This window comes from Apium graveolens, chromosome 7 (assembly GCF_009905375.1).
Source record: "Apium graveolens cultivar Ventura chromosome 7, ASM990537v1, whole genome shotgun sequence".
In the NCBI taxonomy this organism is placed as follows: Eukaryota; Viridiplantae; Streptophyta; class Magnoliopsida; order Apiales; family Apiaceae; genus Apium; species Apium graveolens.
This window is the reverse complement of record NC_133653.1, coordinates 166,535,729-166,542,138: the sequence shown is the minus strand read 5'-3', so window position 1 is coordinate 166,542,138 and position 6,410 is coordinate 166,535,729.

Genomic DNA, 6,410 nt, shown 5'->3' with positions numbered 1-6,410 from the left:
CCATTTGATAGACTTTGAAATTGGCATTAGCTGCATAGGCTAGAAAGATTCTGATGGCTTCAAGTCTGGCAACTGGAGCAAATGTTTCATCAAAATCTATTCCCTCTTGTTGAGAATAGCCTTTAGCAACCAATCTGGATTTATTCCTTATGACAATGCCATTTTCATCCATCTTGTTTCTGAATACCCATTTTATGTCAATAGAACTCTTGTTCTTTGGCTTGGGTACCAGCTTCCATACTTTGTTCCTCTCAAATTGGTTTAGCTCCTCTTGCATTGCTAAAATCCAATCTGGATCCAATAGAGCTTCTTCCACTCTCTTAGGTTCCTCCTGTGATAGAAAGCTACTGTACAGACATTCATCTTGAGTAGCCCTTCTAGTTTGTACTTTTGATGTAGCATCACCAATGATCAGTTCAAAAGGGTGATTCTTGGTCCATTTCCTTTGAGGTGGTAGATTAGCCCTAGATGAGGTTGCCTCAGTATTGTCATGATGTGAGATAGAATGTTGATTTGTTGAAACTCCCCCTGAGTTGCTGATCCTTTGAAAGAAATTGGGAGCTCTATCAACTGATGAAGTGAATTGATTATCCGTTGACAGACTGTGATCAACGGATGCTTCATTATGAACTTCAACGGATGATGCACTTTGTCTTTCAACGGATGTTGCATCGCTTCTTTCAACGGAAGCTGAATTATGACTTTCAACGGATGCAGCATTCTGTGCATTATCCAAAGGCAAATTCTGAATTCTTCTTGAGATGCCTTCTTCATCATTCTCATCTTCACTAACATCACAGTATATCTCAATGTTGTCAAATTTGAGTCCTTCATGATGTCCCTCATCTGTTAGTCCATCAATCTTTTTATCATCAAACACAACATGTACAGATTCCATGACAATGTTGGTTCTTAGATTGTAGACCCTATATGATTTTCCAGCAGAATAACCAACAAATATTCCTTCATCAGCCTTTGCATCAAACTTCCCTTTGTGATCAGATTGATTCCTTAAGATGTAGCATTTGCAACCAAAGACATGTAGAAAGTTTAAAGTTGGTTTTCTTCTCTTGAATAATTGATAGGGAGTCATGCATTTTGCCTGATTGATTAGAGAAATATTCTGAGTGTAACATGCACAGTTAACAGCCTCAGCCCAAAAATAAGTTGGGAGTTTTGACTCTTCAAGCATTGTTCTTGCAGCTTCAATTAGTGATCTGTTCTTCCTTTCCACCACACCATTTTGTTGTGGAGTCCTTGGAGCTGAGAACTCATGCATGATCCCACTTTCTTCACAGAACAACTTCATGGTTGAATTCTTGAACTCAGTTCCATTGTCACTCCTAATATTCTTTACTTTGAAATCAAGATGATTGTTGACTTGCTTGATATGATTGATGATGATTTCACTAGCTTCATCCTTTGATCCAAGAAAATAAACCCATGAAAACTTTGAGAAATCATCTACAATCACTAGGCAGTATCTTTTCCTTGAAATTGACAATACATTGACTGGTCCAAAAAGATCCATGTGTAGAAGTTGTAGTGGTTCATCAATTGCAGATTCAAGCTTCTTACTGAATGATACTTTCTTTTGCTTTCCTTTCTGACAAGCATCACACAGTCCATCCCTTGTGAATTCCACTAGAGGCATTCCTCTAACTAAGTCCTTTTTGACTAGATCATTCATTGTCTTGAAATTCAAATGGGACAGCTTCTTGTGCCATAGCCAACTTTCAACTGGACTTGCTTTGCTGAGAAGACAAGTTATGGATTCTGCATCTGTAGAGTTGAAATCAGCTAAGTACACATTCCCTTTTCTAACTCCAGTTAGAACCACTTTATTGTCCTTTTTACTTGTGATAATACAGGCTTCAGAATTGAAGGAAACAGTATTCCCTCTGTCACATAGTTGACTGATGCTCAATAAATTGTGTTTGAGACCATCAACCAATGCAACTTCATCAATGATGACATTTTCTTTTAAAATCAATCCATATCCTATAGTGAATCCTTTGCTGTCATCTCCAAAGGTTATGCTAGGGCCAGCTCTCTCTTTAAACTCTGTGAGCAGGGTGAAATCTCATGTCATGTGTCTTGAACAACCACTGTCCAAGTACCATAGATTCCTTCTTTGTCCCTGCACACAACAAAATCAATCAAGTTGATCTTGGTACCCAAGTTTCCTTGGGTCCAGCCTTGTTAGTCTTTTTCCTAGACTTCATTCCTCCTGCATCTTTTGACTTAGGTAACTTTGGGTCAACCTTGGTCTCAGATGTGGTTGGTTGAAGTGTAGGGTTAGTCACAGAATCATTTAACACATTTGATTGAATTTGATAAGGCATAGGTTGTGCAAACATGTTATTCCACATAGGCATATTGTATGGCATTTGAGGCATACTAAATGCAGTAAGATAAGGATTGTTAACATATGGCATGTTTGCAAAATGTGCATGGGGATTCTGGTGAGACATAACAGGCATAGCATGCAGAGGTGACATAGACATGTTAGGCATGGAGGGATTTGAAGGCATGGGAGCATTTTTAACAGACTTGCAATTATCAGATAGGTGATTAACACTTTTACAATGCACACAGCTTTTTCTAGGAGCATACCTATCAGGTGTGTAATTGTTATGTTTATTAATCCCTACCTTCCCATTTATTTTAGATTTTCTTTTAGTCTCCTTCTTATCCTCAACCAACTTAAGCCTATCTTTTAGCTGATCTAAAGTCATGTGTCCTATATTCATCTTACTGACATCTCTGGATGTGCTAGCTCCTTCTTTGACAAAGTTCTTGAGAGTTGAATCATTCTTTTTATTGAGATTATTTTTAAAAGAACTTGCCTGTTTTAATTGATGAGCCTTCAATGGATGCTCCTTTTCTTCCTTCAATGGATAACTTTCATCATCCGTTGATTCCACATCCGTTGACAATCCATCAATTAATTCTAACTCCTTTTTGTTTTTCTTCCAGGCATACTCACAGAATGATTCAATTCCCTGAACCTTTGCAATCTGAACACTAACATCCCTAGATGTTTTCCAGGCCTTGATTACCTCTTGCTCACTTTCTAACTGTGTAGAAAGAATTTCTACTTTCTTAACAGCTTCTGCTAGTTCACTCTCAACAGTCAAGCATTTAAGTTTTATCTTTTCAAGCTCAATTACCTGATCCTCTAACATAGCATTCCTATCACTTAAAAACACATTATTCTCCTTGATCCTAGTGTTTTCTTTTGCTAGTAATTTAAGGGAAACACGCAAATGATATAATTCATTGGTCATATCATTTATGGCTTCATTGCATTCATGTTTAGAAAGCTGAGAGAGATCAGTAGTAATTACCTGGTTGCTTGATGAACTGGTTTTATTTTCATCAGAATTAGCCATCAGGGCTAGGTTGACATATTCCACATCATCATCTTCATTTACCCCATCTGCTGCCCAATCATCTTGAGTGAGAAAAGCTCTTTCCTTTTGTTTGAGCTAATCAAAATACTTCTTTTTGTAATCAACTTGCTCAAATTTCTTTTTCTCAGAATTTGGCTTCCTACACTCACTTGCAAAGTGTCCACTAATGCCACAGTTGTAACATTTGAACTTTGATTTGTCCACCATGTTTTTGTTTGGCTTAGTGAACTTTGTGTTTTTCCTGAACTTCATTTTTGCAAACCTCCTGGACAGAAAGGCCAAATGTTCTTCAATATCATCAGATTCATCCTGACCGGAATTATCTTCATCCTCAGCAACTTGCTCTTTACCCTTACTTGATTCTGATTTTCTTGTGCCAATTTTCAGACTTGGCATTATCTTCTCCTCATTCCTGGCTTCCATCTTCTCACTGTCAGCTACAAGAGCAACTGTTCCTCCTTTTCTCTTTCCCTTTTCCAACAGCTCATCCTGCTCCATTTCAAGTTCATAAGTCTTCAGAATTCCATATAATCTTTCAAGTGTGAAGTTCTTATAATCTTGAGAATTTCTCAAAGAGACAGTCATGGGCTTCCACTCCTTTGGCAGAGACCTAAGAAATTTTAAGTTGGAATCCTTGACTTGGTACACTCTACCATACAGCTTCAATCTATTCAACAGTTTCTGAAACCTGTTGAAGGTATCATTTAATGATTCACCTTCTTCAAAGTGAAAATATTCATACTGTTGAATAAGAAGCTGCATCTTGTTCTCTCTGACCTGCTCAGTACCTTCACAGATGATTTGTACAGTATCCCAAACTTCCTTTGCAGTTTGGCTATTGATGACATTGTCAAACATATCTTGATCTAAGCCATTAAACAAAATGTTCATGGCTCTCTTATCCTTGCGGATTTCTTCCATGTCTTCAATAGTCCATTCTGCTTTTGGCTTGGGAATGGACTGTCCAACAGCAACTGTTGCAGTAGCAGCTGTGGCTACTTTGTGAGGGATGTGAGGACCATTTTCAATACAGTTGATGTAGCTTTCATCTTGAGAAAGAAGATGTAAATGTATCTTCACTTTCCACTGATGATAATTATCTTTTTCCAGGACTGGGATCTTTACACCAATATCCTTCCTACTCATGATGTTAGCAGGAGGATTCTTCTGTGCACTCATGATGTTAGCAGAATAGATCTTTAAACTCTTTGTATGTTAAGAGCTTGCTCTGATACCAATTGTTATTCCCAGTGGACTAACAATGAGATTTACAGAAGGGGGATTGAATGTAAATCTCAAAACTTTTTTAAGTTTGAGCAGTTTCTAAGGCTAAGTGTTTGAGTGATCAAATGTGTGTGAATTGCTTGAAGCTGATGCAGACAGATATATATTCAAACACAAATGTAATGAGCACAAAGAACTTAAAAACTTTTCTGGTGGATTTGTTGTTCCACAAGAGATGTGTTATTTCAGAAAATCTGTGATTCAAAGAATTAAATCACAGCTGCTTCCTAGTACAAACTAGATGATTTTCTCTTTTGATATTTCTAAAAAGCTCAAGGAAAATTCATATCTAATTACTAGCTGCTACTTGGTTTATATATCACCAAGTTTACAAGTGAAGACAAACTGTAAAATACAATTGAAAAGATTCTTCACATGTTTCTTCTTCATTTCTCTATCCAATGCAATCTAGGATAATCTGTAAATCTTTGAATACTTCCTTGTTTGCATCAGAATGGAAATGCTGCATTTTCTTGATTCCTCCTAGAGGCTTCCACATTCCAGTGTGTCTCTGTCAACCCATGTGCCTCTGTCAGCTTGTGAATTGTCACTATCAACTGCTAATGAACTAAGCATCCGTTGAAGCTTTCATCCGTTGATGCCTTATCCGTTGAGGCTTTATCCGTTGAAGCTTTATCCGTTAATGCATTATCAGTTGAAGTCTTTATCCGTTGAAGCACTTATCCGTTGATGGATATTATCCATTGAAGCATTAGAGACATCCATTGAAGCTTTGTTTCTTATCCGTTGAAGGTCTTCAATATCCCTTGACACTTCTTCACTTATACAAAATTACAAGGCATGAAATATTTACACTTAGCCCTCCTATTTGTACATCCATTAGTAGTCAACATGACTGATCATTTCCTAACAACGTCTAAGAATTACGGCTTGAAACCAGAGAGTGAAATGTGCTACAATACTAAACTTATTGCTAAGTAAAGCTACTCCTTCAACGGATAGCCAAGATGGTCTTATCCGTTGAGGCTACAAACACTAGATTTCTACTTAAGTGTTTTGCTTAACTTATCATCAAACTAATACACATATTCCTAACAAGCAGCTTAAGTATAAGCTGAAAGAAATTAAAAATGTGAACAAGGTAAAGGAAGCTAGGAAAAATAGGAATGAAAAGGAAGGTGTGAATAAAAGCAATAATTATATGCCTGTTCCTAATGCTCCTAGAAAGAAATGCTATAATTGTGGAAACTCTAACCATCTTGCTTCTTTTTGCAAGAAAAATAAAGATATAAACTCTTTACCTCCTAAATCAGGAGTTAAGAGTCAGTCTGTTAGGTTTAAACCATAAAATCCTTGTTTTCATTGTAGTAGTTTATGGCATTCTATTTATACTTTTAAGGAATATCATAGTCTGTACTATGATTATTATCAAACAAAACCTTCTTTGAATAAAGTTAGTGTAATTCCTTCTAGTGTAAATTCTGATGCAAAGTCTGATATAAAGTCTGATAAGAAGCATGTTAGCATAAACTCTGAAACTAAATCCGCTGCAAATGCTAACAAACTTGAAAAGGTCAAAGGATCCAAGCAAGTCTGGGTCCTTAAAACTAACCAATAGTGGTATTTGTGATTGCAGGGCAACAGGATGAACATCCTAGTTCTGGACAGTGGATGTTCAGGACATATGACTGGAAATAAAGCCCTGCTATCAGACTTTATGGAGAAATCTGGCCCAGGAGTTTCTTATGG